At 43.7% G+C, this 13,041-nt stretch overlaps 1 long non-coding RNA gene across 3 annotated transcripts in view; it reads left to right on the forward strand.

Annotated features, from left to right (window-relative positions):
- The window catches only part of LOC135387068 (uncharacterized), a 43,576-nt gene that overhangs the window by 30,119 nt on the left and 416 nt on the right, over positions 1-13,041 (forward strand). For 2 of the 3 annotated variants that reach the window (XR_010420827.1, XR_010420825.1), the window contains exon 4: positions 6,951-8,853. This is a non-coding gene — a long non-coding RNA (uncharacterized LOC135387068). Of the gene's footprint in view, positions 1-6,950; positions 8,854-13,041 lie in introns of those variants that run through there. The other variant, XR_010420826.1, reaches the window with a different exon arrangement.

Raw genomic sequence — 13,041 nt, forward strand, 5'->3', positions numbered from 1 at the left:
AAGTTTGTGCAAAACAGAAGACGCGTGCTAGACAAGATGACCGACAACAAGGTGAGCGCGCACATCGAACAGCGAATTGTCACAAAGTTTCTCGTGAATGAAGGAGTAAAGTCATCTGAAATTCACAGAAGACTTCAGGCACAGTATGGCCACGATACACTTAGCCGCAGCAAAGCGTTTGAGTGGTGCAAACGGTTCCGAGACGGCCGTACATCAGTGCAGGACGATCCCGGCCGAGGCGGCTCAGAGCCCTGTGTCAGAGTTCCTGAGAATATCCAACTTGTGGAGCGCCTGATCCTCAAGAACCGACGGATAACATGTCTCGAACTGGCTCGAAACACGGACCTTTCTGCGGGAACATTGAACACTATCATTCATGAACACCTCCAATTTCGGAAAGCCGGGCCTCATCACCAAAGGAGTCCTCCTCCTAGACGAAAATGCACGCCTGCATACCGAGCATCTCACGGCACGCACCTTTCAGAAACTTGGCTGGGAGTTGCTGCCACATCCCCCATACAGTCCAGACCTCGCCCCCAGCGATTTCCATTTCTTCGGGCCACTGAAGGCGTTCCTTGGGGGCCGCCACTTCAGCTGCGACGACGAGGTCAAGAATGCGATCCGATCATGGCTGCTACGCGCCGGTAAGGATTTCTACGCTGCTGGAATCCAAGCCCTCGTGAAACGCTGGGACAAGTGCATTAGTGCAGCTGGAGATTACGTTGAAAAATAAAACTAATTTGTCGCCTGTAAGTTCATTTTACGTTTGCGAAAAATGAAAAGTCCCGGTTTGACTTGAACGCCCCTCGTAGTAAACTTGTAAATGGAGAAATTGGCTCCTTTTTGGCAAGTCTTCCCCCCCCCCCCACACACACACACGCCAAAGGATGGAGAAACATTTTTTCCCCTGCTCAATGCATGCGCCACTCGTGACAATTCCAAGGTCATGTAAACCTGACACATCAGAGACACCTCTCTGTGCATTGTGAAGTCTGTTAAGCAGTTCATTTATGAGACAGGGGAGATTCACTCGTGAGGTATGTGGCTTCAAGCAAAAAGGGTCACATTTTGCCTTTTGTCTCATTTTGTCCCATTTTGTCCCACCTTACCCTACAGTAATGGAAGATTGAATTGAATTACATGTTCATAATCTAACAGGTAAGATAAGTATATCTAGAATGTGAGTGGGTTGGCGCAGGTTTGCCACACAGAGGCACTCGTATGGCACAGGACACTTTCTTAAACATTTCTCAACTCTAACTTCTTAACGAGAGGATAGAGAGGTAGCAAGCGAGCTGGTGGTCTAACTTCTTGACTGGATGACATGTTCTTACCTTCTGCTTACCTAAACAGCCACTGGAAATGTTGATTGTTATTGGAAGTTTTCTTTCCCTTACCGAGTCCACTTTGTTGTGGACAACATCACAGAAATGTAGGAATGCTGACACAGACTTTGCAGTCCGATGCGCTGGTTCACTTCAAAGGAGACGTCATCCTTGCATCAAAATCTGGGTTCGGTGTCCTCCATGACTATTTCTGAAACTCCGCTTCTTACAGAAGACAGAGCTTATCAAAGATGCCTGTCACATGTGGCATCTCTGATTCCATTACCCTTATCACGTCTAGAACTTTGCAACAGAGTTCAGCTGAGCTCTAACCGACTCACTTTCGGCCTCGCACGTGTCATGCTCACCTGATGGGCGTCCAAGAGAGCCCTCAGGTGCGGATATCTGACCATGGCGGTTACCAGCAGTCACTCGTTTGTGCTGCACGCATGAAAAAGCTGCTTCGAGCAATTATTCTTTTAAAATTGCATGTTAGCGTCGTGAAGCAACTGTGGCTATGAGCGACATATTGATGTGGAGAGAGAGGAAGGAGTGGTGGACAGGGGGGGGTTGCTATGCGTCCTGGGCCGACTTCAGGGGAACTGTGCCGACATTTATATGAAATGTCTGCCAGAAAACCCAGGGAAAACCACAGACAACACAGCCAGTGCAGTGGTTCAATACACATGAGCTCCCAGCAGGGTTGTTTGGAATTAATCCACACGAACTTTATCTGGTGGATTTTTTGGATTTTATCCACACAATTTAATCCGGATCTTTTAGAGATGCGATGAGTCTTTCCAGATGCGATGTGAAAGAATATCTTAATTCAATGTCACGCAGAAAGCTCCTGCTTTATTTTATTGTGGTGTTGGCTGTTTACAAAAGCCCAGGTATGCGCAGCATTAACTTCAACTTTTGTAACTTTTAAACTTGTCTTTTTGAACTTTTCAGATTTAACTTTTTTCCAGTTTTCTTCTACTTCTGCCCATTCAGGAAGAGGCTTTCTTCTGCGTCCTGGAGGCATTGTAACTGAAATATGACAACTAATCCAGGCGTGTAGCGTCTACACCATTCAGCCACGCGTGCATGAGAGTCTGCCTTTCGAAAACAATGGAAACTCATTCAATGTTACTGGGACAGGCAGATTCATAAATCGGAAACTATGAAAGGTCATCCGAAATCAAGAAGAACAGCAAAACACATTTGTTTTTACTGTGCGTCACATTTCTAGGCTTGTCTATATTCTTCGAAAATATCTGGGTTTTATGCAGAAAAGCCCACTGGAGAGGATCTTTTTAAAAATATAAGCTTGTAGCAGACGACAGAGATGGTGTGCGCCGTGCGCAGGCACATCGAGTTTTGCACGCCCCTCGTGTTACGCGCCAGCCTTTGACCATTCTACTCAGACACCCTGATCGAGTTCAGTTGGCACCCAGCCGGCAATAAAGAACCTTCCGTTGCAGTCCTTTCTCTGACTCAACAAGCTTTTTTTCAACCATGTCTCCCAGTCTCGGTGTGGAAAGTGATTGTCCTAAGGACTATGCCGTTGGAGCTGGTCGAACAACTATCCTTGGTTTTTTGGTCAGTACCGAAAACCAGTTATCCGAACGATCTCGTTGCCCAGTCGCCATCGCTCAGTCGCGGTCACACAGCATTGTGATGCCCTCTAAGCTGCAGTGGTCCATGCTAGGACATGCTCCTTTTCATATGCTTGCGCATGTGCATATGCAGCCTATGCAACAACAACAACTTTATTACAGGGTGATGGCCGGGGAGTTTCATCGTCGGGGGCGATACTCTACCGGGTAGAGTATTATTTCATTTTTTCATTATTTAATGAGCCCCTTCACAATAAGGATCGAAGTCCTGTGGTGTCCCGAAAGGTGAAGAGAGCCTTGAGGACATAGTGTTGGTGTGCTGGATGTGGCCAGGGACCAAGCAATTTTGTGAGAGAGAGGGGGCGAGAGTCTAGCTCGTTGAGGGATGCGGAGAGTACGGCTCGGGAAGGTTGGTAGTGTGGCCAATGGAGAAGAATGTATTCTAGATCTTCAACAGCACTGCAGTGGCTGCAGTGAGGAGAGGCAACTTGTCTCAAGCGGCAACGCCACTGTGCTTTGAAGGCCACGTCGAGGCGCATTCGATGAACTAATGCGGCATCTTGATGAGAGATATATGCAGACATGCCGAAAGCGAGCACTGGATCAACTCTGCTCAGCATGGTGGGGGTATAATATCAGCGGTCCGTTGGTGGGTAGCCACAGGAGGTTCACCTTGGCTTATTCATAAATTGTGTAAGAGTGTCACACCGGATTGTGAACTGCTAACTGGCCTCTGTATTGCTAGTATTTATAGTGTTGCGCATATGTCAGCAAAACAAATCCACACCAAGTAATCCAGAGGTGCCGCTCGACCCCCCTAGAATTTTATGTGAATTTTTTTGGTGGTTCCTTATGAGTCCGAAAGCAACAGAATGTTGGTCTTTTCTAATGAAATTAAAATTTATAGGGTGTAGAGCCCCTCAAAGATGCAGTGCTTGGTGAAAACCTATGTCGGTTTAAGCAGGTATTACGGCCCACGTAAGGCACGGAGCACGTTAAAAAGCGTCTTATTTGATAGGGGAGAGTTCATTTTACGGTATGTAAGCAATTTTCCCCATCGCACTCGATGGGCTCGACGCTTGTGGCGTGCACAAAATTTGCAAAGTTTGTGCAAGTTTACCAATTTTTTTACAATATTAAATTCTAGAATTTCTTCTTCAAAATTTTTTGTCATATAGCCTCGGTGTTGCACTCTCAACACAAAAAAATCCAACCCCTCCGGTGCACTGTAAACCTCAGTAAAAAATCGGGAAATTTTAAAAATTCGACAAAATGCACATTTTTGACAGAAAAATTTGGTGTGAGGAGGTTGGGATAGAAGCGTCATTAAGGCGTCATTCGATGCATTGTCTTCCTAGTAAGACGTAGCAAAAAAATCTCAGAGGTACTTTTTGTTAAACTCAAATAATATTTTTTTAATGAAGATAACTTCGCAAATGTGTATGCACGCTGCGACGCAGCGTACTGAATGTACAACTGAGCGGGTCACTCACAAAACACTAGACGGAAAGAAAACACTAGGCAGTCGCATTATTGAAGAGCAAATAACGGTTGCAAACACGTGTTTGTCTCCTTCGAGACCTGACAGTTGTGCAGTGAGCGCTCCTCAAGTTGGACATCTTGTGCTCTAACAAAAAATGTAGCGAGCTCGCGGTGGTGGTAAGTAAAAGATAAGTAATGACATGGGGGGGAGATTGGGGTCCATTCAGGTTTCATGGTACCATATGGTTTATTTTTGGCCGTGTGGCATCCTTCAGTTGAGTCGTTGACATGAGTAGAGTAATCACGACATGAACAGTGATCAAGTACTGCCTGCACCGAACACAAGCGGAGAATGCTTTAACCAGTTCCTGGTTCCAGTAAGTTCCTGGTATGGTTCATTTCATTTTTTTGCATGAGCATGTTAACTAATTTCAGTATTGGATCCCTTTAGCTGTCCACCCCTCTTGCACGCATATAAAACTTGCTTAGTAGCTGTGATGTATGATCTTTTCGCTTTCTACACCAACATTTGAGATGTACGTATAAGAGAAAAGTTTGCCAGTCAGGGATGTTATCACTTTCGATACCGGATACATTTCTGTTATGTACCGAGCTATGATACATGTACTGCGTTATTCAGGTCAGGTCTAACGTTTCTTTGATAGTCATCTTGCATACGGGGGATGGTTATTTCAGAGAAACATGGGTGAGCATATGAGGACATGCACATTTATACTGCTTGCCATCTGAAGACACTTTAGTGTATAAGCAAGACCTTAAAAATGACTTCAGGGAGATCTGGGACTTTTCGACTTGTTCCTTGGCTGAGATCTTTGCTTTCGCAGTTGAACTCACCGCTCACTTAACCCCTTGTTACCGTTGTTTCATGGCAGTGATCAGAGTCCAAGGAACAAGGAGAAAGGTTCCAGATCTCCCTGAAGTCATTTTTAAGGTCAGGCTTACACAGTAGACCTCACACGGCAAGCAGTGTAAATGTGCCTGTACTCGTATGCTCGCCCATGTTTCTCTGAAATAACCATCCCCCGTATGAAAGATGACTATCGAAGAAACGTTATACCTGACCTGAATAACCCAGTATCGTAGCTTTGTACACAACAGAAATGCCCAGAAATAGCGTATCCGATATAAAAAGTGACAGAACCTGTGACTGACAAAATTTTTCTCTTATACGTACGTCTCAACTGTTGGCGCACAAAGCGAAAAGATCGTACGTCACAGCTACTAAGTAAGTTTTATGTACGTGCAAGAGGAGTGGAAAGCTAAAAAGTTCTCTTCCCAATACTGGAATGAGTTAACACACATATGCAAAAAAAATAAAATGAAATGAACACTGGCACATCCAAGGAACTTACTGGTGAAAGCATTCTCCGCTTATGTTCGGTGCAGGTAGTACTTGATCACTGTTCATGTCGTGATTACTCTAGTCATGTCAGTCGACTCGACTGACACTTGCCAGACGCCACACGGCCAAATATCAACCATATGGTACCATGACGCCTGAATGGACTCCTATCCCCATTCTTTACTTATCTCTCACTTACCACCACTGCGAGCTGGCTAGAAGTTTTGTTAGAGCGCAAGATGGCCAGCTTGATGAGCGCTCACTGCACAACCATTATTTGCTCTTCAATAATGCAACTGCCTAGTGTTTTCTTTCCGCCTAGTGTTTTGTGAGCCACCCGCTCAGTTCATTTGGTACGATGCGCCGCAGTGCGCATACACGTTTGCGAAGTTACCTTCAATTAAGAAATTATTATTTGAGTTTAACAAAAAGTACCTCTGACATTTTTTTGCTACGTCTTTCTAGGAAGACGATGCTTCGAATGACACCTTCATCACGCTTCTATGCTGACATCCTCACACCGAATTTTTCTGTAAAAAATGTGCATTTTGTCGAATTTTTACCACTGCCCGATTTTTTACTGAGGTTTACAGTGTACCGGAGGGGTTGGATTTTTTTGTGTTGAGAGTGCAACACCGAGGCTATATGCCAAAAAATTTTGAAGAAGAAATTCTAAAATTTTATATTGCAAAAAAATTGGTAAACTTGCACAAACTTTGCAAATTTTGTGCACACCACAAGCGTCAAGTGCGATGATGAAAACTGCTTACATGCAATAAAATGAGCTCTCCCCTATCAAATAAGATGCTTTTTAATGTGCTCCGTGCCTCACGTGGGCCGTAATACCTGCTTAAACCGACATAGGTTTTTGCCAAGCACTGCATCTTTGAGGGGCTCTGTACCCCATAAATTTCAATTTCGTTAGAAAAGACCAACGTTCTGTTGCTTTCGGAGTCATAAGGAACCACTAAAAAAATTCATGTAAAATTCTAGTGGGGGTCGAGCGGCACCTCTGGATCAGTTGGCGTGGAATGGCCCAAATGCATTATGTTGTGTTACTGTAGTGATACCAGTCAACTCAATCTATGGCAGAAAGGCAAAAATGTTGCAGATCCCCAAAGAACTAGTACCTGTGGACTCTTCTGTTCCCATGTGTGACAGTGTCTCGTCTCTTTTCAGTGCATCGTGAGGGACAGTGTAACGTGGACACTACTAGTGGTTGTGCAGTGCAGTGTGGACAAAACTAAGGATTCTTTTGAGAGACACGGTGATGCATCACTGTTTCTGGATAGCCATGTGCGTTTTGTGGTATTTGTGCATCATGTTGAATTGACGAGGAAGTTTTACAGAAGTAAGTAGACAATATTCATCAAGTAAGTGTTACAGTCTGACACTTTTCCAGTTCGAGCACGCACTGTTATATTAATTACATATATACAGTCGGCAACTGTTAATTCGGACTTGTAGGAGGAACAACATTTGTCCAAATTATCGAGCAGTCCGGATTGGTAGCTAATGACAAACATCTGCTTCCAACAATGGCCATTATTAGAGACATTGAAACTCAATTGAAAGCAGTCTCTGTTTAGCAGCACGCACACAGGAAAGAACGCATTTCTGCTAAGGTCGCGGTGTCGGAATACACAGTTCCGAGCGTGTCAATGGCCGCGGTTGACGGAGGATCCCTGATGTCCACGCCACTACCGTCATCTGATCTGTCCGCGGGCAAGTTAAGGCAGAATCACCTCAATGTAATCGCTATGGGGCTTCTTGTGTCCAGGTCATCTCTGAAAGGGCAGGGAATATTGAGTTCCACCTCACAGAGATAATACTATGTCCGATCCTGCATTGACTGTCACGTTTTTTGTTCCAGTGCGGCACTTTGTTGAATTTATACGCATTTTTGTTTCTTCCGATATCTTCGGAGCTCTAAGGGAAGAACACTAAAATGCTGATTAAAATTTCCCTATAGCGAGGACCCACTTAAGAATGGTGTTAAGTCTTGCGTCTCTTCTCAATGATCATAATTCAAGCAAGCTTTTTACTTTCAAAAACTTTCCAAATCTTTGTGATAACCTGGACAAAAAGATGTATTTGTCGTCTGCCACGGAGGACCACTGCGGGGGACAGCACTGTGCTGCCACCACAATCAATTTACGCTTCGGGAGAGGAGTGGTCGTAGTGAGGGAAAGAACGTTCTCTGTTGATGTTGAAACCGAATCCTATACTGCGTGCATGGAATTTGAACATGCTCACTTTCATCGCATCGGCTACGCGACAGGTAGTTTTGACGAACCATGCGTGTTCAGAGACCTCGGCGTCAGCATGGAGATGGGCATCGGCTGTTGGTGTTCTATCGTAATAGTTTGCAATGCAAATATTCAGCTTTGACAGCTTCCACAAATCATGTATACGGTACAACACTGACTTCTGACATATCTTCATAGTTTCTGACAAAATTTCGAATTAGTTTCTAATTATTTATACATAATTTTAAATTTTTAACGAAGTAGTTATAATGACTAAAAAGTCCACAATTGTGTGGCGAGACCAGAAAACTTCAATCAAGAAATGCAACTGATGACACAAGGCGGACCATATAATTTTATTGCACTAGACGCTACCAGTTGAAGGGCTCTCCGCAAATGATGTAAGCTAAAATTTGTAGGCTGAAGAGATAAGAACAAACAGTAATAACAACGTGTAGTTTTCTAATGTTGCAGTACACAGATTGTTTTTTATTCATGTATGTAAAGTGGGCCTGCAGCTCATGAAAGCGGTGTAAGTTCATTTACGTCGTTATTGAAGAGAGCCATTCAACTGCAAAGCCGTAAACTTTCAAAGCTTGTTTCAAAGTTTTACCAGCGCAAGGCATGCAAAGATTGCAGAAATAACGGAGGCAGTTATAAAGATTATCATCCGGACACCCTGTACTATATTAGCCAGAAGATACATGATGCCATTATAGCCATGACACAATCATGCAATAAAAAGCTCATCTGTAAACAAATATACATTTCTGCACAATCTCAGAGTAACATGGTTATTATGTGTACTACTTCAATACAAATATCTCGCATTACATGTGCCAGTCCTGTTTTCAGTTATGTACAATGTTGGAGTTCTTACACAGTGACATTCACATCATCGTTTTGGTGCAGCTTCGAAACAGATTACATTTGTTTGTCATACCGGTGCGGGTGGACCAAAGTGTGAACATTATTATTACTACGCAACATCGACAACCCAGATAAAGCCCAGATAAAGTGAATGGCATGTCATAATTCAAGATGTGCACGTCGAATACACCAATGGCAACAGCAGCAGCAAATACATACAGTGCACGTTGTGAATCCTCATATACAGATACATACATATAGCCTTTCTCGTGCTGTGAATAACATTACTCGTTACCTTCCCAAGGGCCAGAGGTAGCGGCAACCTTTGCATTGTGTAACCACAAAGATGTGCGTATTGCCTCCTCTGTGGTTGTGCGAGTTGCTATATCTCATCTCTTGTACACGAGCATAAATGTCATTTGACAAGTGTAGCAAACACATAGCGCCACGTTGTCATGTGTCACGACGTTTCACGCTGCAAGAGGTCACGAAGCTCATTTATCTCTATTGCGTCTTCTCGCAGTTCCATGTGTCCCTCTATATGGGGATCGATTAACTCAGGAATCATGTACTGCACGTAAAACTTCTTTACTTGAGGCAACAATTCTTTCCAGAATTTTGGGTCCCGCTTTATGGTGATTATCTGCATATCTGTTGGTGACCAAACTGCAAGTTTACAATAGCTTCTCTTTGTGATGTTCAACTGTGCTTGAATTTGATAGAAGTACTTGTGCGATTGTGGGAGATACAAGCAGCCTTCTTTTGATACTTTCACGCCAATTGCATGTTTTCTTGCAGTTTCTGCAATCTAGTACATGTAATTTTGTGCAGATGAAGGGCATTTTATTTCCAGAGTGCTGTCATCATTAATCAAATGGTCTGGGCTGGTGCATATATATGGTATTTCAGGATCCACAAAAAAGGCCAGATCTTTTCACAACAGGCTAGTTCCATCTCAAATCGAACAATCCGGTACACTTGATGTCTCCAATGAACGTGAAAAAAATATATGCTGAAGCCATCGGTGAGTTAGGAGAAATAAACGCTTTCCAAATATTCTGCGCTGCACGGTTCGGGAACTAGGAGAGGAGGAAAAAACTGCCTCTCATAAGGTGACGTCGTCGCAAGCGGGTTTGAGCGTTCGCTACAAGGCCATTTCTTCTCGCATTATAGTAATTTCTTGATCTGGCTTTAGAGCACTTAGGGCACAATAGGATCCTTCGTTGGCAGTGCTGTACCGGTTTTTGTTTGTCTGCAAAAAAATATCAAAGTTGACTCAAAGTGCCGAAAAACACCATATTCACTGCAGCTTTGCGGACGATGTACAAAACGGATAAGACTGAGCTTTATGCCGTTTAATTTGTCATTCATAGGGCTATCGAATGATGTATAATTTGTTGCTCTACTCTGTAAGGAACGTAAGCGATACCTCTTTTAATAGCACCATACCACCGAAAAATGACGAATTTCGGAAGCCTTTATCTAAAAAACCCCACCAAAAACTTACCTCGAAAATTTTATATGCTGTAGGTAGTTCCTTAGACTATGCACAGAAGCAAAATCAAAATTCGGACTTGATCGGTAGGCGCACTGTGAATTTTTTGCCAGCCCTATACGCGGAGCGCATTCAAGCGGAGGCACCATGTCCCGCGTGTTGCAAAATCGAATTTTCCAAAGGGTCTTTCAACTTCTGTCTTCATATAAAAAGTAATTGCTGTCATTTGAAACCATTCTGAGGTTTCCAGGTTTCCTTTTCAAGGCTCTTAGCGTTTGCGTTCATAACAATGGTGTAATCGCTGAATCTAGATTGTGGAGCAACCAGATGTGCTCGCATTTTTTGCGGGATGTCACATGTATTGCAAGTGCTGGGATCAAGGAAAGAACATAATGACTTTACATCTTTGTAAGAGGCATATCTGTTCAGGGTTATTCTAAACAAGCGTATTTACTGTACGCATTATGGCAGGAGGGACGCAGTGACTTCCAGTATTCTTTGAAACATTTCCTTTCCTACGGCCTCATGACCTCGGAGGGGGGAAATTACACTGAGGAAAATGTTGTAGTGTCATACGCACACACTCAAGGCTAATTCATGGTGCCTTTTGTGAACCTTGCTGAAACAGCCCGACCGGCGCCGCTGTCCAATATGTCATTCCGTTCGACATGCTGCGACCATGGGAAGGTCCTGATCGCATTTACTCCCTGAAGACACCTTGCGCAAAGTTTCGCCTACACACAGAAGACGCTTCACTCACTTCTCGACTACAGAAGTGCATGGAGTGCCCTTATACAGAGTGTGCGACGACATCTGCATTACTGTAATGTGTCGTCCTGGTATCACACCTACCTCAATGATCTCTTCGTTGTACAGTGCTGATCGTGTGGATTTCGCTGACTACCGCCTCATACACAAGAAAAAAGTGCTATATACAAAGGATTTTCACTTTGCTTCGGAGATCGGCGTAGCTGCCATAAAGACTGTGGTTCCAGCAGATCAAGCCGAAGGCGTAACAGAAGTGGGTCAGCTATGCAGAAGCTGCTTCAAGTACTTCAGAGCAAAGGTGGCTGAATCACAACACGCAGCAATGTTGCCCACATTTGAAAGAAAATCTAACAAGAACCTGTCATCAAAAGTAACATAAAGGAAAGTGGCTTCCACAACGGCCTAAAGCAGTTCATGACATGAGCACTCTCATCCACTCAGAATGCTCTGCATAACTTACGTTACCTTGTTACCTTCGTCACCTTGTCTTCTTCGCTGTCAAGTTCTTGTTATTCTGTGTACTGTAAATATGCTTCGATATGATCACCGTGGACAAATATACCTCTTATAAAGACGCAAAAGTATTCTAAAGCATTCTGTTCTTGACGGGCTCCCAGCACTTGCAATGCATGTGTGTCATCACGCAAAAAATGTGAGCACATATGGTTGCTCCACAATCTACATTCAGCGATTACAACACTATTATGAACGCAAGCGCTCAGAACGGTTGCAAATGATAGCAATTACTTTTTATGTGAAGACAGAAGTTGAAAGTCCCTTTGGAAAATTCGATTTTGCGGGACACGGTGCCAAGGCTTGAATGCGCTCTGTGTATAGGGCTGGCAAAAAATCCACAGTGCGCCTACCGATAAAGTCCGACTTTTGATTTTTCTTCTGCGCATAGTCTAAGGAACTACCTACAACATATAAAATTTTCGAGGCAAGTTTTTGGTGGGGTTTTTTAGATAAAGGCTTCCGAAATTCGTCATTTTTCGGTGGTATGGTGTTACTGAAAGAGGTATCGCTTACGTTCCTGACAGAGTAGAGCAACAAATTATACATCATTCGATAGCCACATGAATGACAAATTAAACGGCATAAAGCTCAATCTTATCCGTTTTGTACATCGTCCGCAAGGTTGCAGTGAATACGGTGCTTTTCGGCACTTTGAGTCAACTTTGATATTTTTTTGTAGACAAACAAAAACGGAGACAGCACTGCCAATGCAGGATCCTATTGTGCCCTAAGTGGTCTAAAGCCAGATCAAGAAACTTCTATAATGCGACAAGAAATAGCCTTGTAGCGAACGCTCAAACCCGCGCGCGACGACATCGTCTTATGAGAGGCAGTTTTTTCCTCCTCTCCTACTTCCCGAACCGCGCAGCGCAGAGAATTCGGAAACCGTTTATTTCTCCTAACTTACCGACGGCTTCAACATATATTTTTTTCCCGTTCATTCGAGACATCAAGTGTACCGGATTGTTCGATTTGAGATGGAACTAGCCAACAGTGGTTGGATTTTGGCTATACTAATACCGTACTGGCAGTTTTTGCTCTTGAACAGTCTGGGATACATTATTGGCTTGACCACAGAAGAATACTTAAAAGTTTCTCGGTGTGGGTGGCATATCCTGTATATCGAAGTTGACGGTACTCTCGTTTTTCTTTGCCTTTGCCATAGTTCAGATTTGCTCTGCTCCACTGTGGATTTCTCTAAATTTCTGCATCATGAGTGCTCAGCTTTAGGCCATGTACCAACTTCTTTGCTTTTTCCAGAAAAATCGTTTTGTCGAGATCCGGCTTTTGAGACTTCGTACCGTAGTCTTTATCTCCGGTTCTGCTCATGAATTTTTAGGGGTCTTTGCGGGTGGAGCTCCATCGAATCTCA

The sequence above is a fragment of the Ornithodoros turicata genome, chromosome 3, assembly GCF_037126465.1.
Source record: "Ornithodoros turicata isolate Travis chromosome 3, ASM3712646v1, whole genome shotgun sequence".
Classification (NCBI taxonomy): domain Eukaryota; kingdom Metazoa; phylum Arthropoda; class Arachnida; order Ixodida; family Argasidae; genus Ornithodoros; species Ornithodoros turicata.